The sequence below is a fragment of the Pygoscelis adeliae genome, unplaced genomic scaffold (genome assembly GCF_000699105.1).
Source record: "Pygoscelis adeliae isolate BGI_AS28 unplaced genomic scaffold, ASM69910v1 Scaffold377, whole genome shotgun sequence".
Lineage (NCBI taxonomy): Eukaryota > Metazoa > Chordata > Aves > Sphenisciformes > Spheniscidae > Pygoscelis > Pygoscelis adeliae.
Window position 1 is genome coordinate 522,889 of NW_008825210.1, and position 25,833 is coordinate 548,721.

The following is a 25,833-nucleotide window of genomic DNA, read 5'->3' on the forward strand; positions in this document are numbered from 1 at the left end:
AACTTTTCAAAACATTCAAACCCATCTGCTTTAATACTTATTCTGCTAGGTATAAAAGCATCAAATCATAGCCATGTAAGAAGGCTTTAATGAAAACATTCAACTTCAATTACTGAAAGCATCTTGAGAGCAATGTTGTAATTGCTTCTTGATTGTTCTAATTGATTTGCCTTCTTAAAAAGTCATAATAGGGAAAGTAAACAGTGGCGCTAGCATGTCCTTGTCTTTCAAACCCTGAATCATCAGTCCCTGAAAGTGGTCTCACAGGACTGGAAATTTGTTCCTTGAAATCCTGTCTGAGGTCTGGGTCTGAAGGCTTGCAGGGAAATAGCCTTTACTTCATTTTTCCAGCCCTCTTCTGGGTACCTGATTCTCACTGATGCCGAGTGTAAGCAAATTCAAATAAAATCAGTCGGAGTTTATTCATGTTTCTCTGTATCAGGTCCAAGTCTATTTAGTCAACCTGCAGGAAAGATAATGATCGCAAACTGACGCGAAAATTGTAAACCAAATTTTCAGGTGGAGTATGTTGGTGCAGCTCCCCTGTGTTGGAGCTCCGAGCATGCGGTCAGTGGAGCTCTGCCAGTTTACACTGGCAGGGAATTGGGCTTTGTTATCATCTCCAAATCTGTAGGAGTAATTCGGTAATCCAGGATTACGTTGACATTTTTTATGAGTTTAATAGACATTAATATTTGATTGACAACTTCAAATTGACATGTTAGAAGAAAAATGCACAAACTAAAAACATCTGCATCGAATTACAATGTAACTGTTGTAATTTTTGTCATTAATTGGTTATGAAAACCAGACTTGTAAGATAACTTCCTCAAACTTTTTTGTGTTCGTAACTTTTTCACCCTTTGGATAAAACAAAGAAAAAGATCTTGGAGGTAGCGAGGTTCATATACGTCTATAGATGCACAACATACCAATCCTATTCTGATCTCTAAAAAAAAAATTGTTGTTCAAATGGCTTTTTGTAGTGTTCTGCTGTTGTCTGTTGTATAGTTTTGTAGTGTTGTGCTGTAAATAACAGCCACTTGATTGAGACTGAAGTTAGCACACTGTGAGGATTTAGTTGTCTTTAACAGTACACGCACTTACTTTTGTCTTAATGGAAGTTCATAGACCTAAGTAGCATCACTGTGTCATAAAGAACATTTTGTTTGAGTTTGTATCTGCAGTTAGGAACAAGCTGGTGTAAGAGGACAGGATAATAGATCATATTCACACAGTCCCCCAAATACTACAGGTCCATCCAGTCTATCTTTGTTGTACATTTTTTGTCCAATCAGAGAACTGCTCACTGCAGAATTTCACATTCTAGAGGATTAACATAATGATTTTCAATGATGGAAGATTTCTGTTTTGCTAGTGTTAAAATTCCAAAGAAAAAAAATTATTCATGGCAGGCGCTGTGAATAGCAATTGGCATCCTAGGCCTTCTGCAAAATTCATAGCAGTTTTGTTTAATGCTATTTTCTAAAACTCACTAGAGAATTTCTGTTGTATAACGCTTCATGTTTGATACTGTTTAAAACAATGTCACGTAGCTAGCACTAGAGAGAAGCAACATAAAGATGCAGTCCTAAGATTCAGTCGCCCTCAAGCACTGGAAAAGTCAAGAATTTGACTACTGGAAACATGGAGTATTTTACATAACACATCACATATGACGAGGTCAAGTAGTTGTAGGAACCAGTATTACATATAAATATCTTCTGTTGCTGTTAAGTGTCTCACTGTAGATCTCAATAAAAAATATGCATAAATCTTACAGGGAGGGTTTTGCAGAGACGCGCTGCTGGAGAACGGTGGGGTGGCTGGAGTGCGGAGGCTGGGAGCTGCTGACTTCGCTCCTGCAAAGTTGTTCTAAACATTTTTCTCTAAACTATATGGGGGTGGGGTGGGGGAATAAGGAATCAACCCAACAAACGTGGACAGAAGTATTATCTATCCTACTTAATGTTTTGAATATGTTTATCTGTTCTTTGTAGGGTGAAGAAACTAAAGCACTGACTCTGGTCCTTCACCGTGACTCTGGCTCTCTTGGATTTAATATTATTGGTGGCCGACCATGCGTGGTATGTTAATTGTTAAAATATGTTTGCCCTTTCCAGTTGGGAAAAGCATGTAGGTCAACACTTAGGGTAAAAATGCTGCTGACAAGCATTTGGTTCTCTTGGGATTCTTTCACAGCAAATCTTGTATTCAGATTTGTATCGGATGTCTATTAACTGCACTGTCTTTTCTCTCACAATGTGTTTATTCTTGCATATTGTCACAGCTAGCAACACTAATATTGGTGCAGCGTCACTCCCAAAATGGTGAAAGCCGTGGTACCTCTTTCTCAGACCATACTGCTTTGAAGACATTGCATGAGTTCAGGGCTCACGGCTTTAGGCCCTTTACAGTTCATTAAGAAAACCTTTCCACCAGAGATTAAGCAGCCCTCTGTGCAGGTGAAGGGATGTAACTTAAACAACCTACTTTTGAATTCTATGATTTCAGCAGATGTTTCCTGCACCATACACTCACTAATGTATTTTTTCTGGATGCTTGTTGGCTGGAGCTGCTGCATATGACTTTAATTACATCAAGGAGTGGATTATACCTTGTCCTAGTAATTTAGAAAGTATTCAGAACTACTTCTTGGCCGCTCAGAAATCTGACATTAATCACGATTTATTCCTAGTAAATTCACTTGAAAGTTATTTTTTCTTTAGAGTTTTTCAATTTTCCGAGACATTGTTCTGCACTGGTAGAAGCTGGTGACACAATACACTGGAATATGAAAATACCTTGTTAGGCATAAGTTGTTTTTCATGGTTTTATTTTTAAGCCTCCAGAGGAAGAGCTGTGCAACTAAAAATAAAAATGCACTGTTGTCTCACGTTTGATGTGCAAGCAGGCTGCCGTCTCACTGGATTTTACATTAAGAATAATTGTAATGACAATTACTACTGAGCTGGCCTAAGTAAGAGGAAAATTATCATCATGCAACTAATGTACCTAATGGAAGTCTGTTCCTGGTTGTTTAATCTTTCAAAATGGGAGTGTCCGGTGTTCTCATTAGCACAAAGTAATTCCATATGAAGACATCAATAAGAATATTTCTTTCAAATTACACACACTGTTGTGACATGGACAAGTTTTAGCTGAGGGCAAATTAGAGTTAGTTCAAGGTACAGTAATATATTTTTCTTTCCATCCTTAAAGGACAATCAAGATGGTTCATCTAGTGAAGGAATTTATGTATCAAAAATAGTTGACACGGGGCCTGCTGCTAAGGAAGGAGGGCTACAAATTCATGACAGGATTATTGAGGTATGTGAATACACTATCCAGTCTCTTTTAATAGTGCGAGTTCCATCTCAGGTCTTCAAATGGCATGATGTTTAGTGTGGGTTTAGGAGAAATGTACCATGGTAAACACTATCTAGAAGACACGTCTGTTAAAATATGCTTGACTTGATTCAGTGCTGACCTTCATGGCTTTAGGTATAGTTCTTACCTAAATATAGAAACCAGATTATGGATGGTATGTGCATGTCCTGACTTTCTGAGGAGCTAGCATCTATCTGGTATGCCGTAGATATTTCTTTTTAAAGCTATTGGAAACTTGTAAGTTATTTAGTTAAAACCATATGTGAAATATCTGTGGTGCAAACCATGATTTTATTTTTCTTGGTTTCTAAAACCAAGTTTTGAACAGCTAGAAAAAGTTCTGCTCTGTAATTTCTGTATGGTTTATTATAAACCTAAGTAACTCCCTTAATGTTGTTTGTAAGTTCTTATATTACTCAGATTGCAGTCTGAATTTCTTCTCATTTTGCCAAAGTCTTGACCTCAATAAAAAGTCCTTCCTATGAAAGAGATGGTTGCTCGAAACATTTCTCACAATTTGCAGTGAGCAAATTTCTTTTTTTTGGGGGGGGGCGACGGGGGGGGGGGGGAGAGAGAGAGAGAGAGAGAAAGAAAGGTTAGTTTTCATGAAACAAAATGCAGCTGAGTCAGTTCCCATTGTTTAGCATTTTACAGTTAAGAAAACGTATTCTTCACTGTCTTATTTTTGTAGGCTGGAGAAACTTTGAGAGTCTATTGTTCAAAAAGATAAGTGCGGTGTTTGTTGCCAAGGATATCATGGAACAGCCAGTTTCTCTAAGTAACGGAATTCCATTGCTCTTATGTTTTGCAAATGAGCAATAAACAGCTGTTAAGGATTTTCTGTTGGCAGGGGACAATGTGTGTTTGCTATTTTCTGTACTGTTATGGTAAATTGTATTCACAATTTAGTAAGGATATAAAATATTAATTAAATTTCTTCATATGGGAAAGAATGGAGCCACAGTAGCAGAACTATAAAAAGATAAGAAGCTGAGCTGTGAAATGATCCAGAGTTGCTTAAACTGTATATATGACGTAACATAATTGCGAAAAGGTCTGGACAATTTTGTGAGAACTATGCAATTTCGTTTGAACTGAGAATTTTCCCATAAGCATGTATTTCCCCAAAGCATGTTTGAAAAGCTGACATCCGTTTCTGAAGTAGTACGTAGTCACATAAACCAAACAACTGTATGAAAACCAAAACTTTGGAAAATCAAATACCCCAAAGTTAGGAAATGTCCTCGTCTCTCTATGCAAGGCCGGTTCAGTCTCCTTGAGTGTCAGCACTGTAACTGCAGTCATACGGCATTTGTCTGCAGAAGTCACCCTCGCTCACGGCACAGGGGACGAGGGCAGCTGACCTCCATGGGCTCTGCAGCATCTGCTCTCTGTTGCCAGGGACCTCCCTCCTTACTGCCTTTTTTTTTGTTTTTACTCTCTCCTTACTGCTCCATTTCTCCACAAGTTTAGCATTTGGCAACGTTAGCGCAGGCCAGGCTAAGCAACTAAATACCATTATGCTGGACACACACTGAGAACCTGAGAAGAACACAGCGGAAGGCAGGCTGGGTGAGCTTTCCTGCTGTGCTTCTTGGCTGCGTCTCCTCCCTGAGTGGAGTCATGCCTATGTGAGCAGTGTTTGTGCAGGGTCTTTTCCACAGTTCGAGTTACGTTTTCACGTAAGAGAAAACCCCAAAATAAAGACATTAGGGCGATTTGTTGTATTTATAACACACCAAGGGTAGCAGGAACCCATGTGTTGACAACTCTTGTTGTGCTGACCACAAACTCATTTTCATATTCAGTCTTCTCACCTCTAAATATATAGAAAGTGCTGATGAAAATTTACCACATCGTTTACCAGTAGTTGACTTTGGGTGCCTCCACATCAGCATGAGTTTGGATGAGGAGTGTCCTGTTGAAGCAAGTCTCTGACTGGTGCCCAGCTAATGCGGTTTGATTCCCATTGTGGAGTCGTCTCCAAGTGTGCTAACTGGATTTTTTTTTTTTTAGATAAAACTAATTCATTTAATGCACCCCAGCCACTACAGGCATCCAGTTCACAGAACTAGACTCGAGTGCTCTAACACGGAACCCTCAAAATACATGTAGTGTGGACGTCAGGTCCTGAAAGCAACCGTTTCATTCTGTATTCTCTGCAATTTATATTTAGTGGGCTATATCTAACCCTAGTCTGGGTTAAGGAAAAAAGGGGATACCTCCTGCATCAAGGCATCTGAGTGAGCTTTATCATACCAATATTCAATTATCTTAGATAATTGCAACATCCTGTAAATTATCTAGAGGAAAATTAGGTAATATCCAGCAATAGTGTCCTTCTAGAGGCAGATTTTTTTTTTTTTTTTATATAACCTTCACACTGCCAAAGTTTCTATTTGGCAGTTTGGCTGAAAAATCATTTACGGATTTAGCCGTAAGTGGCAGGACACAGCTGGAGGACTCAGATGGAACTTGGCATAGAGAGTAGAGCATGCTAACAGGTCACATTTGCTTTCAAAAGCATGAAAGATGGTAAAGAAAGATGGTAACGGCTATCTAGAACTGAATTTAGCTATCTAGTACTTCTTTGACTTGTTCATTCAATATTAAGGTTTTATGTATCACCAGCATGATTTTAAGTAGACTCTTTCACAAAGAACTCTTATTCCAGTATAAGCTGCTGAGCATAACATCTCCAAAATTAATTCCAGCATCCATCACAGAGAATTTACAGTGAAGTAAAACATAAATTATTTGATTTCCTTTTGGAAAATGTTCCTTTGTTGTGGATCTCCTGGTGGATGCATTCTGGAGCACATATAAGAATGTCATTTCTCATTTTCAGAACTGTCACAACATTTCTAATTACTGAGCAGGGATTAGGCAGTGTAAAATACAGACACATACATAGTACTGTTTATAGCTGGTAGCAAATGCATTGTTATATTGATATTTGCTTGCAAATTCTATCCCCTGACAAACTGATACAGGGATAAACTTTGAATTATGTCAGAGATAATTTTTAAACATTTTCCTTATGTAATTTGGATTTCCTGTTTTACATATTTTAGAAGGTTAAATGCAAAGAAGTTAATCAGGTTTAAGAATTGTCTTGAATTTTCTGTAAAAGCAATTTTTTGCCCCTTTGTATATCATTGACATAAGTAATGCCACTATGAAGTACATGTTTCTACTGCTAAATGACATACATCAAGATGAACGTTGCGTGGTCTGTGCTACTCAGTCTTCAAACAGCATGTAACAAATAGAGAAATAGGCCTTTTCCCTTGTATTTTGTTTTACAGAATCGGTTAAATGATAACGATATTTAGTGCTTATATAGGACTATTAAGATCATGTTATGGCTATTAACTGCTTAATAGTTTCCCCTCACTGTTTAATAATATTATCCTTATTTTGCAAATGAGTAATCTGAGGTATACAGGGAAATAACTTCTGGAAGTTCTTGTCAGATTAGGGTTAGAGACTTGGATCTTGGTCTGTTTGTAACTGCTCTGTGTAAACCAATGCTTCTGACTTGTATCTGTTTTCAGATCTTTCACAATTATTTTAGAAGTGAGGAAGTAATGATACTATGAGACTTTCTCTGATTTGACTACATGGTTTTTATGCAGTTCTGTACTTACACATTCAAAGCAAGCAGCTGATTTAACGCAGTACTAGTGATCTACTGAATTATTGTTACGATGTTCCATAGCAAATTGCCGTGTTAAAAACATGCTGAAACTATTGATTTTTATGCAAAGGAATTACTGTTCTCATAGATTTCATTTTTGTCAGGGTAACAAAGGGGTCCTAATTTCCTCTCTTAACAGAAGTTGGTTCAAGTCCCAGCCATGAATGCCTCCTCTACGCAGCTGCTTGGCATTTCTTAAGAAAAAATTAGATTTTCAGAGTTTTTATTTTTAAGCACATCAGCTCTGAAAGATTACAAATTAAATACGGCATTCTCTTCTCACTAATAGTAAACTTGTTTGTTTAGCTTTGGGACTGCGTAGAAAGAAGGAGGCTTTTGAAACGCTGACTGCTTGCCACCTTAAAAAATTTTAAGCACAATTAGGGTACTGTTGCGGTAGTATAAACTGTCACAGTTCCACTGAAACCTTGAGGATTTATGCCACCTGGGACTTGCCCAGTGTTTCATGCTGCTCACAGGAAGGATCATTAGTTTAGGAGTTGAGAACACGTCTTAGTGCGTTTGATTGATTTTCCCCAAAGCACGCTCATTTGCTACAAATTATAGGCTGCTTTTCTATTACATGGATTTATTCACAGATTACACATAAGAACAATGAAACTTTTTAGCAAATCTTCTTCTACTGTATATGTATAAGCAAAATGTACAATTCCCTGTGGGTTCCCTGTTCGCCCCATAGCACGTGTGCTGTTTTGGCAGAGCCGCTTTCTGCTCGCATGAGGTGGCTAGGTGGCTTTCAGCAAAATGAATTTGGTAGCTGTGTTAGCAACATAGCCTCTGAAAAGTCAAATCGGCACGGGGAAGGTACATCAGCCACGCGGGAACGGCAAGAAGGGATGCGCTGGCAGGCGCGTGGCATACCTTTCCTGCCAGTGACACATACATGCTAAGAAAGATCCGCTGCTGAGGCAAGGACTGCTTTAAAATTGAGTGAATGAATAAATGAAGAAACATTTCATGTGGTCTGCTGGTGCGTGATGGGGTCTAGTTTTTCCACAAGACTGAGCCTCCGGGCTGAAAGGGTTCAGTGTATTGCCAGTCTGGTTTTCTCCGCAGTTGTCCCTACCCTGTGCGCCCTGTTCCACTTATCACCACTCACAGACGCCTCACAGGAGACTTCCACAAATAATCAGTAAAGAAAATTATTAACTGAACACAGCCTTCAATTTCTCATTTGCTGGTGAGCGCTTTTTAAAATTATGCCAGCTTTAATATGATAAAACTAAGCCTATAACTACTTGCAGGAAACTTACTGCAAGCACTGGCTGAACAAGCGTATAGGTTAAACGGAATTTTTTCATTGTTGTTAATGGAAGAGTTCAGCTCTGCAAACAGGATTTACTGTGCAGCTACATACACTTAGGAATTAATTTTCTAGAAGAAAACATTTTCAGACAGTGACTTAAAATTGTTCAAGTTCCTGCCAGGACACGCAAGCACATTAGACTATTTGTGGAGAGCGAACACAACAGCTATAGCAGAGTCAGCTTTTTTTTTAGAGTTTATACTCCTAGAAAACTTTCCAAGCCCTTTATCCATATCTGTTAATGGTATCTTACAAAGCAGCATCACGCCTGTGCTAAAACATAGATCCTGCAGCTTGGTCAAAAGGGAATAATAATGTTAAGAGGAAAATGTAAATGAAAACAGGCGGCCTTGCTTATCACTGCATTTTTTTCCTCTCATAAATTTATTTGCCTGATTTCATACCAGCGCTACAGTCTAAGCTGTGGCAGGGAGGTGGGGAAGCAAGGGGATGAGCCAGACAGCAAAAAGAGAACGAACCAAAGAGGTACAAGAGGATTTTTACACTAAATACTGTACTATCGTCCTTCCCACAAACAAAAAAGAAAAATAAGTTGGATGGGATGAAAACATAAATGTTGCAAACAAAGAAAGCAATGTTGTTTCTAGTATTATGGACCTACAGTCTCTGCCTCTTCACTGATAAGTAGGCTGCAGAGCTCAAGTTATAAGCACGTTTCATGCTGCAACTTTTGAAAAGGTCCAGCATGAGTTCCCCTCAAATTTCTGCACCACCTTACTCTTTCTTCTTTTTAATAGAAGTCCGCAGCATGTTGACCCTAAGCATAATGTGGGCATTTTGAATCTATGGAAGCTTAGAATATTGCTCTCAAGGGCATGCTGAATGAAAAAGAGGTAATTAAGTTATCCAAAAAAAGCTCTCTCAACTCAGGAATAGATCCCTTACGTGTAACACTTCTTAAATGAATGGGATTATGGTGTCTGTGTCCCTTCTCCCCCTGCACACAGCCCTCTACCCTGCACTTACCTCTGCTTTTGCTTTCCTTGCTAACAGAGCGTGCTTGAAGACAACCCGGTATCAGTCTTTAGCTAACGTGAAATCTGTCCTGTAAAACCTTTAGTGGTCTTGAGATGGGGGCATGACAACTGTGTACAAGTCAGAAAATAATTGCCACTACTGGAATTAGGAGGAATACCATTTTTCCTTAAAGATGCTACAGTTATATTTGTGAAAGAGCTTCCCCTATAGCAGCACAAATCTTTAGCATGACCCTGAAGACAAGTGCTGCCGGGGTGTCCGAGGCACACCAGTGGGCACGTGGGGACCCCTTGTGCAGCTCTGCCCTGCTCACACTGAATTGGGGGGAAAACTGTTTAATGGTAGAATTTTGCCCTTGTTCCTCACATGTGCAGAGTGGCTGCAGCGGTTCCAATTTTACACAAGCTACTTACAAGTTAATTGGACATGGGGGATAAACCTAGAGCCTGTTGTTGGAATCGGTCACGTTCGGAGGCTCTTCCAGCACTGGGTCTTCTCCGAGCCCCAGGAGATGGCCCTGCACCTACCTGCTCGCGGTCCCCAGCGCTGCTCAGCTTTCCTCAATACCTGTTTCATCTGTGACTTTGCTGCTTGTGCTTTGGCACTTCGTCAGCATTTTCTCCTGAGAGCCCCATTCCCCTTTTTCTCTGGAAATAACCTACAATCCCTATTCCTCTCATGTGCTACTCTCTACAAACAGCTGTACCCCATGGAAGCCCTTTGACGTCCCTACTATGGGGAAATGCCTGCGGAGGGCGAAAGCCCAGCTGCTCTGCAGTTGGGGCAGGCTGGGATGCAGCATCCACAGTCCCTGCAAAGGAGTTAATGTCGTTCATGTTTGTGTTGGAATTGCATGGTTAAAAGGGAAGTTGCTCTTGAGAAAAATAAGTGATTATGAGGAATGTACTTTCCAGGTCAGATTCTCTTGCATCAAACTTTTCATGACTATAGGGATGGAAAAAGTGGGACAAAAATTCTCTTGATAAGATAGCATTTTATAACTCTCTAAAAAACAGTGAAAGTCACAGGTTATGTATAGCATATGCCCTGCCTCCAAATTTTTTCCTTCTCTTTGGTGTGGTTATTAGCTTGTCTGGTACCACGAGGAACAGGACTTGGAAAGGAAATGCAAATGGATTTGATAATTTCCAGGCCTGTCAAATGTCACATTAAACAAGGGACTCGCTCGGTTGACTCATGTATTGCCTGATCACATAGCTCATGAAATATCTCATCCATTCTCCCTCAGCTGTGTTTACCATTTTCTGGTAAACCAATCCATGCTAATTATCTTGATAAAACAGCTATCGGTCAGTGCCTAGCCTGCCTTTCGCCAGGCTGTTCAGTGCCGAGCAAACAGAGGTCGCTCCCTCCGAGTGGCGCGGTGGGACGGTTGTCCTGAGCTAGAGGACAAGCCTGGTGTGTCACCGCGTGGGCTACAGGAACAGTCGTGATGCTGTGACACATGGCTGTGACACATGCGTTGAAGAGAAAACACAAACCACCTGAGAAATCTACATTTTGGTGTTACGAGTTATTACTCTTTCAAAGAAATAAAAAAATAGCTGTTTCATATTCTCTAGCTAAGCTGAGAGAAACATGTCAGACTCCAACAGACAAATACTTCTTTTAAAAAGGATACATATAGAACATATAACAATGTGAGAATTTAATCTTCTTTTCACATGTGGTACAATTCCTTGCATTTTAAATCATCTCCTGTTCAGTTTTCCACATTTGAAGCCAAACCATTATGATTAACTGTTAGATTTTATTTTTAGATTTTTGAATGCTCTGAGTCTTTTTAGAGAAAACACACAGAATGTCCTATCAACTATTTTCACACATTCTGTTTGTATCATAGTAATTGGGCAATCAGCCATGATCATCCTTAATTTAGTACATATGCAGTACATTACCATGTCAATTGTACTACAAGATATGCATAAAGTAAGTGCAAATTAACTGACAAAAAAGCAAGCTCAGACCATTGCTATTCAAAATGGACTTGAGTAAAATTTGCATAACTTTTTATTTGGAATAAAAATGGAATTTGTCCAGCAAATGTGAGAAGTACTGAATGTGAGAGGGTGACCAAATCTTCCTGGGATCCTGAGTCCTGATCCTGCAGCTCAAACCTGGTTTATTCTGGTAGTGGGATTTGTTCTGAAGAGCAAGAACATGGCATGCAGACCTGCTTGCCATGAGTGCCTTATCTGTGCTTTCTTCACAACAGTATGTTTCCTCCCCCCCCCAAAATATGGAAACTGAACTGAAATGCTGGAATCTGTTCTAGTAAGAAATATAATGCAAAGTCACTTCCGATTAATGATATTTGTAGCTTTTAAGTCAAATAAAGTCTTACTGCTTGATAGTAAACAAAATATATTCCAATATGGGGTATGGGGTTTCGTTTCTTTTTCAAAATTGCTAAATGTTAGTTTATGATAAGACATGAAACATTACAAACAGGAAAACGTGGAAAATGAGGGTACTTGATTAGAAGTTGATCAAATTTACTATATCAAATTGTATAGCAATAATGGCATTACATTCATATTCCCTCATACATAAGGCTTTTTCCTTTGCCTAATTAGTTTATTCTTTACACCATGAAAAATTGGAAGCTGTTCACAATTAACTGCAGTTCTGTGCTTTAAACACTAAGAGGTGACAACTTATCAGCACTGTGAAATTAATTCCAGCATTGTTGACTGCTTCTCTACTTCATGCGTGATGTTTTGATAAATTTTAAAACAATGTAACTTTACTATTTTATGTTCTGCTACAAAGGGCAACTACAGGACTTGTCAAGTTTTAGACTCTTATAAATACAAATTGGTACTGGGCTGACAATAATAGTAGTTAAGAATTTTTTTGCTTCAGCACTGGGGCTTTTAAATAACTATAGTATTTAAGTTGTTGCTTTAAGACTTCATTATGCATTTTAGTATCCAAAGTAAGTTTGTATTATGTTAGTTTTCTCATAATGGTGCAGCGTTTCTAAAAAGCTTCTATCTGTAAAGTCTTATGTCTGTAAAGGGAATTTACCTCGGAAAGTGAATTTGGGTTTTAAAGACTGGATGGGGGAATAATACTTCAAAAAAGGAACATTGAGAATTTCTTATGAGTGGAAGGAGGAGTGGTACAAACCAGCTGCGTGGGTAGATCACTAGATGGTAGAGACACACGTCCCATCCCTGTGTACATGGCAGGAGACATTCCTTTTGTGAAGGACTAGGTGATTACTCTGCTCTGGGCCACACAATTCCCAAATAGCACAAGGATCTTATCTACAACTTAAATTAGGCACTAAAGGTGTAATGTACCCCAGTTGTGTGAGGCAGGTGGAAAAAAGTCAGAATCTGGAAAACAGTATCTTGATGGTGCAAGCCCCTTTTTAATAGTCTGCTGAAGTCTGGTGTTTAAATAATCTGAAAAAAATATCATTAATTTATATAGCATCTATTTTAGGACCTGACCTATAGATCTCAGGAAAAGTATACCCTACAGCAGGCTCTTTTATATGCCCTTTTCCACTGACAACAGTTATCATCCATAACCCCAGTGTAGTATCCACAGCTTACTCGTATGATCCGTTTACCAGCAGTACAGAATTCATCCTGTTTAAACTGGGATTAGATGACATATGAAGAGTCACGACTGGTCTTTTTTAGTGTCATGAGTTTTATCTGGAAGTACTTGCCTTTATTCTTTGCCCTCATCCAAATAACTTCGATGTGCACAAAAGCATGCAACACTGAAAGCAAGTAAAAGCTTTTGTGATCCAGCTTGGCCCAGGAGCTAATTTAATTTAAGCACAGATTTTCCAAGACGTGAGCCACAGGTGCTCAGTCCTGTAAAATATCACAAGGATATTGGTAATTTTGAAATCCCATCTTCAAGTTTAACAAAGAGAATAAAATCATTAAATGTTTCACAGGATCATCAGGTTGGAGAGGACCTCTGGAGATCATGTAGTCCAACCCCCTTGCTCACAGCAGGGTCAACTGAAGCCTGTAGCCCAGGGCCACATTTCTTCCTTGGGTGAATAAAAGCACATACACATTGTGCATGTGAATAGACCTTTTGGGCCATGGGGTTGAGCAAGAATTTGAGCTGAAAACTAGTAAATATTATATATATGTGTTTGACTGATTGGATGAATATGAGAAAGAAACCAGCAACAGGAAGGGAGAGTGAAAATGTTTCCTGGATCATTTGAGGGGCGGGGGGGAAAGAATAAAGAACTTTAGTGCTATTTTTTCTTCTTCTCCTCTCTCAGTTCTGCAGGCTTCCCAGCTCAGGAAGATTTAGTTTATTTCTTAAAAGGTCTTGCTTATAAAGCAGACCTTTTTCTGGCCCTGGCCAGCTCTAATAAAAATTAGCAGTAACTTTAGCAGCTGCCATACCACATGACTGCTTGGAATCACAATTTTTTTCCTCCTAAAGAAACACACAAAGAGATCATCTGATCTCCACCTTTGCAATGTTCTCTGAAGTGTATTTCTCTAACTTGATTTCCAAACAAAAAATCTTTTTCTTTTCTTTTAACAATTCTCTCTTTTCAAGACCAAAATCTGACTGTAAATAGTAACGGGCTCTAGGTAGAGCTTTCATGAGTTAAGTGAATAGGGTGATGATTTTTATTTTTGCTACTTCAAACTATTACTGTTTAAGAAGCCATGTCATGGGCAAAAGATAATATTTAAGATAATCAAAGAAATATTTTGTTGCTGAAATTTTGGGGGTTTTTAGGGCTTGTAATATTTCTAAGAGTATGCTTTTGGATGGAGATACGTTGTGGTTTGACAAGGAGAAGGTCATGGTGAGAAAGAAAAGACTCCTATGACCATGCCACATGTAAACTGAACACAGACTGTTGGCTCAGACCAGGACCCATTTAATTTGCTGGAAATCCCAGAGTATCTAACCTGATCTGCAAACACAGAGCAGTTGGCAGTTTAAATTATTCTTCCTGTGTGGCATGTGGAGATGCACCATTGTTTTCCAGCTAATTGTTTCTCCCTCTAGCAAAAAAGGAAATTTTTTCTTCCTTAAATGCCGAGTCTATGCAGCAGCCTAATACCGCTGATGCAGAGTAAATACTACTTAGTGTAAAAGACAAAGGTGGGATTGACCTGTAAGCAGGTGGCATGTTGTTCTACATGAAGATGCAGTCTAACCTGTTGAATTAAATATGGCTAAAGGCATGGCTTTAAACCAGAGCCAGCAGGAACCCTGCGCAAAACAGCCTGTCTGCGGACCAGAGCAGATGCTGGGCAGACACACCAGTGCAGTTCTTGCATTTTTACAATTACTTCTTTTACCACAGCTCTCACAGAAACTTTTAAGCACTTTTTTTTTAAAGAAATGTTTGATGAACTTAAGTAGGTGTGTAAATCTGTACTATGTATGGAAGTTTATAATCATTTGCTGAAACCTAAGAACAAATAACCCCCTTTCTGTACAGTGCTTTTTTCTGATGCAAATTTCTTGCAAAGAAAAAAAATAATCTTTGTTTAATGAGGAGACCCCGCTGACTGCGTATTTATTTGTGTCTCCCTTGTAGTTCATTCACAATCAAGGCTAATGTTTATATATTGTAAGTCATAAAGAAATCTCACATCTAAAGTTGGGAAGAATTCTTAAATCATTCAATGTTCTTTGAAAAAAACTGTGTATCAGACTCTTTAAAGCTTAGTTCATCCCAAATCCGGACAAACAAACAAAAGCCAGGTAACGATAGTGTCACAGAATATGAAATGTTGCTAAAACCAATGAGGACGTTCACACACAAGAAAGCCCTGGGGGCTGTGCTCCTTAGGGGCACCGTCACTGGCTTGCACCAAGTCAGATTCCCTTCCATACTTGAGTTGAAGCAGTTGTCTTAACCACAGGTTTGCAACAAAATTTGAATTTATGTAATTTTCACTTTTGCATTTTCCCATTTTCTCTGCTAGTAATACTTTCCTTTTCCTGCTACTTTGTCAAGAATACCTAACTCATTTTGGAGTAGAGGTTTTGGCACCTTCTGTGCTGTAGACTGAAGAAAAGCTGGCCTCTCACACTGCCTTTAGCAGTGGTAAGCGTCAAACAATTTGGAACATAAAGCAATGAACTGTCTTCAGATGCAGTTACAGTTCATAAGTGTCCTGCTAGCAACTCTTGTTTTAATTTAAAAGTTCACACAGCCAGCTCTCTGATTCCTTCCTGTATTTGAAGGAGCCAGTACATACCAATGCTTTTTTTTTTTTTAATATAACCTTTCATTGTTTTCCCTTCATTTTGGCCTCCCTCTTTCCTCTTAAAAGCTTTGTAGGCAAAGTTTCCTCTGCAGCAGGGGAATTGCTGACTGTTTCTATTACAAACCTTTCTCTAGCAACTAGAACCTTTTCCTTCAGATTTAGCCAGTTTTACCCCCTGCTGCTAATTAAAATGTTCTCTCTCTTTCTCTCCAAGTGTAGCAAAAAGCAAGTTTGTTTGCCCTCTTTGTGGATTTCTCATTGCAGAAGGCATTTGCTGACTTGCAGAGCAGCTGACTTTAGAAGCAGGTAATAAACACAGGAATGAGCAAGAGTGTCAAAGAGAGGAATAGATAATATATTAGCCTCTTGCCAGGTCTAGCAAATCTCCAAGCTTTATAGACTATTAAAGGCTTTCACTGGGCATTTCAGTTAGTTTTCCCAGCTTGCCTTCCGCAGACACTCTGCTGTGGTTCTTTGTTAGACACCCAAACTCATTAGATTAACGAGAAACATTTTAGTAGTGTATCTCAGGCAGAAACAGGGAAGAGTCAGGGGGTTGAGGAGATGCTGTGAAGTTTCTTTTGGGATGAAGTGAATTTCATGCATAAGCTGAGGAATCGGGAAAAGTAGCATGCCCAAGTCCTCCAGATTTGAGAGGTGCACTGTTAGTCTCCTGCTTAGACTTTATGCCTGCTTTTGAATACTGTGTTACAATTTGAATAGATTTAGAGAACAAAAGAACCAAAACCCCACAGTCTGAACTAAGATGATACACTTGTCACTAACTCTGTCCCTTTTATCCTGAACAATAACTTACCCTAAAAATAATGTTTTCCATTGGTTTATTCCATAGCCTGAGGTTCTGTTCAGTATGAACAAGGATTGCAGAGTCTGGCCCTTACTACTTGTTTGTGTCTGATTGCAACCATTTAATTCCCCTCCTTTAGAAAACCTTTGAAAAAAAACTAAGCCCAAAAGCTTTTAACTGCTTAGAAAGTGTTTTCCTGCAGTTTCAGGAAGAAATGCAATTATCATGGCTGCTTAATTAAAGTGAGTTGTCAATGAAGCGATAAACCATGGTAGAATTTACTTATCCTTGTAGAAGAATGCAAATTAAGGCTATAAATGGAGGTCTTGGGAAAGGTCTTGACCGCTTTTTGCCACCAGACCAATAATCGCACTAAGTCATTCATATTCTCAGGCAATCAGATGATGTACATCATCTTTTGCAGGGGAAAAAGGACAATGGAAATAAGTACGTAAGTCAAACATGCTAAAAGAATAAATGTCCTTGTTTATATCTATCCTTGGTGTGTTAATCAATGAGTTAACTGCAAACCACAACATTTCAAACCATGCAAGCCCTTTCTCAACAGAAATTGTCTTTGAGTAAGCAAGTAGCCAAGGACAGTATTTTAAAAGCAGCTAAAAATGGAAAGACAAATCCTGACCCGAAGTAATGAGCATAGTGTCCAATTAATTTGATATCTGCTAAGGCAGAAACCTTGTCTAGCTGAAGTCAGCAGTGAAGATTTCACTAAGTGAGTTTATGAGAACTGATGGCCACATTTGTAAAATCTTTTCTAATCTAATGATAAAAAGTAAATTTAGAATTATTTATTGTAACTATTATTCTAAGTTCCATGCAAGCCTATAGTATGATCTGTAGGTGAGCAGGAGTCCCTAGGGATAAAGCTGCCCCTAATGAAAGTAGTGTTACCATAAGCTGTCTATTACTGAGGAAAAAAAGCCTGAACATGTAATATCGTAATGCTTAAGTATGGAATTTGTTTTACTAAAGCCAAAGGGACTACTCATCTGCGTGAAGTTAAGCATTAGAATAAGAAAAACTGGGGTCTTAGGTACTACTTGTGAGTGTCAGAGTCTGTAAGCATGTGAAAATAATCCACAAATGGTATGTCTACTGATCTGTGAAAGACACAAATTCATTTCCTTTGAGTATGTAAAACCTTAACTAGTCATTGAAGAATCCAAATTGTGGTATTTGACACCTAAGAAGAATTTTATGGAAAACAATGACAGATTTTTAGTTCAGTCTCCCACTTCGTAACAATCCAGTTGTTGTAACTTGCTCAACTTTTACTTTATTCAGTGTGTAACATCCAGATTACTAGCTGCTCTTATTCTCCTGACAAACTAAATTTTTGACACAAGATAGTGAACCACCATATATTATGTTGTTGTTACGATTACTACATATTTTCTTCTTAAGAAAATGAAATGCAACATTAGCTTTCTGTTTGAAAATGGAAAAATGTTGGGTTTTTTTTCTTTTCAGATATTCCCATTATTTCTGTTACAGTGCACTCCTTTTCTAGTCCTTATTTTAAATTTCAGTTTCTACCATTAATTGCACAGTAGATACAGGCTTGGAACCTGGAATAATGACTTTGTAACTGAAACACATTGACTTCCACCACTCCTTGTGATTTAGAGAGACATCATACTTTGCATTATTGTCAAGCGTCCAAGTTATTTAAAATTACTTCTCTGAATGTAAATTTTTTGTGTTGTGATCTAACTAAATTTATTCTATAGAAGTTTATAGTTCAGCTCCAGAGTTAAAAATTTCCTTTTGGTTGGATGTACAAATTCAACAAATTCTAGACCAAGGTCATTTCTAAAGCTACAGTTTGTCATTGTTGTTGTTCTGTTCCAGCCATTACTTTGTCTATCATTTAAATAGCCCTTGGATTAAAGTATACTATTATATCAAAACACATAGCATTTTAGGCATTAAGAGCCCTAAGTGTATTTCTGAATCACAAGTGGGTCTGATTTTTGTTTTGCTTTATCCTTTACTATGTCAGACAGAGGATTTCCTACCGTTGTTTGTGAAAAGCAAGCTGGGGCTGGAGTTAGAAAGGAAAGCATAAAACTGATTGCTTGATGGTTTAATGTTACAGACCACCTACTCTGAGAAGGCTGAGAGTTTGAGTCAAATTGAAATTCTAAAGAAGGAAAAAGCTATAGACCTGCAACAAACAAATAGGTAAAACCTCGTGGAAAATTAGAGGAATAATAAAATATGATTCCATTTTGTTAGCGGTTTGGTACTTGGAATAGCTTTACATGTGAGAAAACATAAAGCAAAAGGAGCCACTTAGGGGAAAGACATTAGACAGACATTTAAAGACTTCCTAGACAGACCTAATATAATTTTATACACTTAAACACCTTGTTATAAAAGCTACATATATTCAGATGTTGTTTTACATAATTCCTTTATTGTACAGTTAAGAGGAGAAAATTAAGTAAACGTATAAGGAAGGGAAAGAAAATAAAACATGCATATCTCCAGAAGAGGCTTTTTTAGAAAGGAAAGCACAAGGCAAGATTTTTTTTTTGTTGTTTTGGGACCTCAACAAGCAATTTATCTAGAAAGTATTTATTTCGGATAAAATCTGGATGTTAGTTACAGAGAGATGTATCTTTCACTGCACTGCATACAATTTTAAAAAAATACTTCTAGTCCTCTCTGTAAAACTTGAAAACACATCTTCAGTTGAAGTCTAGAAGTCAGGTGTGCACTAAATAATAATAGTTATTCATAGGAAGATCTATAATAGTATTAAACAAGTATGGAGAGGTTAACAGAAATTGAACAAATTAATGCAAAGGGGTAGGAACTGGGATTTTTAAACTGAAGACATCAATGCAGACATGTAAGGAGATAGGCTAATACATGTAAAGACAAGTACTGCAAATAAGTCAGTGGTCAAGTACCCGATATAAGTGAACATTTTCGCAGGTGCTGTTACAAACTAGTGAAAGGTAGCTGATGTGCTGTTGAAAGGAATGAAGTCGAATTTAAAATTCACTTTCGGCTGAAACATTTACCTAACTTTATTTAAAATCATCCTTAAATAAATCTGTTTACTTCGGGGCATCATGCAGTACATTTTATACATATCTGATTAATTCCTCTGTACAATCATCCTGAGTTAACTTTTTTGTTGTCTATGGGGATTTTGAACAGTAACAGAGGAATTTTCTCAGAGTAGGAGAATCTGATTGCAAAACTACAGATTGTTATGGACTACTGAACTCAAAGCAGAGCATTACCACAATTAGTTTAGGGCATTTAGTTTCGCGTTAAGTGGAAAAACCTTAAATGATAAAGAAATTAAAAAGCTGTCAACTGGAGTTTAAGTTTACTCAGAGTATTTCCCAGAGACAACGGCTACACATCACTGCTATTTGTCTGGCTGTTCAGCTTCCATGATAACATTGTATAGGAATTTACACGGAGGGGGCTAAAACCTTTTATTCCCAAACACATTTATCTTCGTCTCAATCACTTGGGAATCCGACAGCACAAGTGCACAAGGCCAAGTAGATACATCCTTGTTTGTGTAAAAGCCAGTTCCTATGTGCTGCAAGTCAGCAAGAAGTGAAGGAGTCTTCTTGCTTTGGTAACCCTGAGAGGGGTGTAATTTTTGGTTGTGATCTCTTTTGGGTGTAAGTCTGAATCGACCCATTGTTTCATGGGAGAACAGCTGCAGGGGACACGAGGGAAGTTTGAAGGAGAAAGGAAAAGCTGATTCTTCTTCAAGATGGAACTGAAAGTTCTCTTGGTAAACAGATGTTCCTGTAGTGACCGTTTTCTACCAATATAATCAGTTATTGGCCCGTAAAGGCCTATAGGTTCAATGAAGCAAAGTGATGCCTGATAGATTTTAACAGATGCCAGGGCAAGCTTTCTCGCCTCACACACTTAAGCCAAAGTAAGATTTCAGTTATAAATCGAAATGGCCATTCCCCCCCCCCATCAGTAAAGGAAGAATTTCACATTAGCAGCTGCCAGGCTGCTGCGAAGTCTGACACTAGCTTTCCTTTCCAGGTGGGGACTGTTATTGTTTCAAATGCCCCTTTTAGAGACCTCTTTCACAGTGCCCTGGGATGTGGAAAGACACTGGAAACTATTTTGAATCCTTGCAACAGGTGGTTAGAGTCAAACGGCAGTACATAAAAGTTGTAGTCTTTCCAAGATTTTCATTTTAGCTGCATGAATTATTTCTTTAGCTAGATAGGAGTTTCAGTAAGTTGTGCTCATAATTTTTATATGCTTTTTATAATAAGCAGTCAGGGGAAGTGTTATTTCTGTTCTTTCTGCTTCAAAATGCATGCGAGCAAACAAACATCTAATCTAATACACAGTAGCAGCACAATAACCAGATGTCTTGTTTATGCTTTAAAGTATTTTTGTTCAAGCCCATAGACAAAAGTTCTTGCCACTTTCAAGATGTTCAGCTTGCACTGACGCAGTTAAAGGATTCCTAACGATAGAGCTGGATGAGCCATCATCTCATACAGCTAGTTACAGACTCTGTTATCAAGGTCTTACATGAACTTTCTTATACTTGCATTGAATCAGTATCAATTTCTTTCCCGGCCTGATCTGATACTGTATAATTTTCTAAGGTCTGCTCCCATGTCTGTTGTCTGTATTGTTCCTCTGGATGGGACCAGATTTGGGCCCCAAGACCCAGTAAGACCACAACTTTTGCCTAAAAACTGAACTAAGGATGCCTCTCAGCTCTGCAGTATCAGAATGGTCTGAAGCATTTCCATTCCTATTTCTAAGTATAACAAACAGGCAACAGAAATTGTCACATGTGAAGGTTTCATGGCTCTCTCACAGTGTCTGTCCACTGTTAGTTCGGAAAGCCATAGAGCCCAAGTCTGAAATCCTTATCAAAAAAGAGTTGTACTTATATAAATAAGTAATAGTTCACATAGCAATGCCTTCATAGAATATTTTCAGCTCCTGCAAATCTTCCCTGCTTCAGTCAGCAAGGAGTCATACTGACACTATTTTTTTCCAGTGGTAGGAGTAGGCCTAAGGAAAAGGATCAAATACTGGTAATAACAAGAACCGACTAAAATTAATTTTGTGTTACTACTACCAGTGCTAAATGGAGAAATTAGTTGAGTGGCATGAATGGAACAGAACAGACTTCAGCAACAGAAGGTAAGTAATGCAGTGTTTTACATAAGCATCAAATATTTGACAGTTTTACAACTGGCTTGTTATTTCCAACAACTGTTACAGTAGGATAAAGAGCATTTGCTCTTTCCATTTCTGGCTTTCTCACATCCTCAGAATGGCTCATGCCTGGAGGATGTGCTAAGAAACTGTGGCTTTGTATTAATGCCACTTGGGCATCTGAAAGGTTATTTACTTATTCAGCCATCACAGTAGAACCCAAAGGTTTATTTAAGCAGCTCACCAGAAACAAAATGAGGCTGCCCGTTAAGGGTAGGGGCTCGTATTGGCTTCAGTGGGCTTATTTCACACATCATAATCACACAGGACTAATATTTTTTGTGCTCGCACTGGAGAGGGTATGTACCTTCTGCCCTACTTAACCTCTAACCCACAGCATAAGAGTTACATGAGATCCAAGGCTTCTTTTATTATTACTCTAGTAGTGCCTGGGGACCCTCATGGAAATTGAATCCCCGTTAACAATAGTGCCTGTCTCAAAAAATGTGCAGTATAAATATTCAAAAATGTACAGAAGGACAAAGTCAAGAGGGGTTGCATCATCATCATCAGGGAACCGAGGCAGAGAAGCTTAATTTACCCAACTTCAGGACTAAGCCAAGTGTGGAACCCCAACCTTTGAGTCCATCGAGTTACTTAACTACAAAGGCAGCCTGCTTCCCTGGAGGGCTGAATAAACCCAGACTATTATAATCCTCAGCTCCGGGTTGCTTTAGTGCTACTCCTCACTCTTATGTACGGATGGAAGTTTGTGGTAGCTTCATGCTGCCTTTGTCTAGACTAAGATTTAGATAGATAATACTAAAAATGTAATATATGACGCATTTTAAAGAGGGGTTGACAGGGCACAGCGTATATTAATATGTGCTGAACTAGTCAAGGGAAAGATTAGGGAAGCATCAATTTTAATATGACCAACTGAGCATATATTAAAATATATACTGTGATTTTTTTTGGTCATGCTAGAACAGACTAGCTAACCAGTTCTAACAGAGTTGAGTCAGTGGAGTTATGGCAGCAGCATAAAGTGATAGAAAAATGATCAGATAGAAAATAAGGCAAAATATTACTTCATTAATGAATAACAAAATACTCTGTACGATTTTACTAATCCTTAAAACTTAAATCAGTTACCTTCAGACTAAGAAAAACATGAGAAGTCTGAAACAAAATAGGAATCTTTTCAGAAGAGTCCTGAAAATAAATACTTACATTGTTAAAATGCTTCTTAAGCCATAGCTACAACACCTGCAGTTACATACCCTATAAACAAGCTATACCTACACTGTCATGATGAATAGGAAGCATCCGTAATAGTGATAGCAGCTGCTTAAAATTCCAGTTTTAATAAAAATAGTTTTATCCATGAATTCTGTGTTCAACTACAACTTGCTATATTTGACTGTTTCTAACAGCAACTAATAATACTCCTTTAAAAAAAAGAGCAAAATGTGAATCAGTTTGCAGACAGCGAAAGCATTTATCCTTTGTATACCTAAGAGTCCCAGAGGGAGATTTGGGTGTTCAAGGAACATAGGGTGGGGTAGACTGTGGCTTCCCTTCAGCCCATGATAGTAGATTAGCCCTGAATCACTGTTTCTGCTGCCATTTTTAGTGACTTGGTATCAGCAACTATAGACTCTCCTGAGATAAGACAAGGGCATGTAAGCTCCGAAGGGTTCTCATTCTGGTGCAGGACTGTATCAGTCTGGCAGCTGTTGCTTTGATTGAAAAGGTATGCTGACAGTTCAGGGCAAGCTTCAACAAATGGCACCAGCTTCTGAAAAATGTACTTCTAACAGAACTGCCCCCAAAAGACTGTTTAAGGATTTCAGAGTTGTTATGCCTGACATTTGTGTTGAAACCCCAGTTTTTACAGTGTGAAGTGAAATAACATTAAAATGTTTTCAGAAAATATATTTGAGGAGGTGTAATAAACACTAAACCATTACCCAGTAAGGGTCTGTTGACATAGGTAATCTATAGCACTAACACATTATTGCTGGTTTTAACCAAAGATACTACAGTTACTGAGTATGTATTATTTATACTGGAGAAGATAGCTTGCAGAAGAGTGATAAGATGATAGCTAAAATGCAGGTGATTGAGACCTGATGCTCATAACTAGTCCCCACGTTCTGGGACACTAATGCTGGTTCTGGAAAGCAGAAGCCAGCTGAGAAATTGAGAGCCAGACCAGACACGCCCAACAAGTCTAGGCGTCATTAAATCAAAGTGTAACTCTCAGACCATCTCAGTGCTGTACACGTAACTGATTTTCAAACTCAAAAAAACGTTATTTCAAATAAATTTTCCCATGGGCAATATTCTCCATTACCTTGTCCCTTGTGTGGTCATTTTATTTAATGTGGAAAGCATGTAAAACACTATTGTTCTCACTGATAGTGTTTACCTTCTGCCCCCGGATACTCTGCTCACTTCACATTCTTGTCTCCCCACTAAGACCCCATGATTTACACTCATGCTGTTTTGCAACACAGGAAAAACGTCGTTAAACAGTGTTTTGGCTTGTGTCACTGACTAGAAAACCTGGGAGCTGACTCAGTGCTCCAGTCTGCCTACTCATAACAGCACTGCTGGAGCTAGATGTCATGTCTTTAAAGATCTGTATGTACAGCAAGTTTAAACTATAGGGACTTACTACCATTCCATCATGATAGCAGGAAGTGCCGTCCTAATCAGGGGCAGATAGCCACGTCTTTCATTTCACTTGATTCTGACTTTTTAAAAATGACACATCTGCCGTTTTTGCTTTCTGTTGTGCTGGTTACAGGTAGCAACCGTAGAGCCACCTCTAGGTAGGTTTACCTATTGCGTGGCCTGCTGCTGGGCGAGCCTTGGGGCTGGCTCTGCAGCAACCTTCCAAAATCCCTAAGGGAAAACCCTACACACTCTCAATCCTTACAGGTCCTCTCGCCTGCCCAGCAGGCAGGTCCCAGCCTGCAGCTATACCATCTGCCTTTGCAGTACGGCAGTGGGCAGAGAGGGTGTCAAAACCCATCACTATCAAAGGATGCAGAAGTCATCTGCCACAGACTTTGCAGGCTGTGTTCAGGCTGGTTTCAGGGGGAGAAGGGATGGCTGCTGCAGGGTCGCAGAAGTAACCTGGGGGTAAGAGCGTTCCCAGAAGCAGTGTTCCCAAACAGCAGGTCGGGATCTGGGCAGCTGGGGGTGGGTTTCTTCAAGCCACAAAGGCAATCAGAAACAGGGATGGAAACTAAACTGAGTTCTGGAATCCCCAGATACTTTCCTTTCTGATACAAAAAAAGATATTTTTCTATTTTAAGTAATTTAATTACTATGGTAGTATCATTATATTCAGAACTTTCCAATTCATTTCACCCAAAACTATTAGGTAGTCATTGAATACGCAGTTGAAGTAACAAATTCAGATTAAAACTTTGGTTTTTATTTCCCCAGTGTGCTGAAATCATCACTTCCAGGATGATTTTGGCTCAGTATACTTCCACATGGTACTTGGTGAACGCAGAGAGTGCACATGCAGGATGTTACCACGGCTTTGCTGAGATACGGCTATTTGTTAAGTAACTTATGGTAACATAACTGGTTTTAATTACATCTCCAGATCCTAACTTTCAGTGAGGAGTTTTACAGTCTGGTGTTACTAGCCCCACCTTCAGTCCTTCAAGCATAGGCTTAGCAAAGGCTGTGCCACTTGGTCTCCCAGTGCGTGAAAAGGGAAAACAGGGCAACTGTTCACAAGCTTGAAATAACATGTTTCAACTTAGGGAGTTGACTTATGCCAGGTATAACCTTGTAGAGAATATATGAATTATGAATACTAGGTTAAGATACATGGAAAAGATGTTTGTGCTTTACGTTAGGAAGTATTGATTTACGTATATACGATTGCAGGAGATTTACTGTAAAACTGATGCAATTATGTGGCTGAAATAACCTGTTAGTAATTAGGATTTTGAGTAGGATAAGTATAGAAGAACGTGAAAATGGGACTTGATTAATACCAGAAAATTCCCAGAGCATACCACATGTCCTTATATCCAATGATTCATGCTGGAATCCACAGTGCCTGAAGGAAACCGCCTGTAGGTACTGCCACTGCGAGGGACAGACAGACTATCCTGTTTGCTCATCA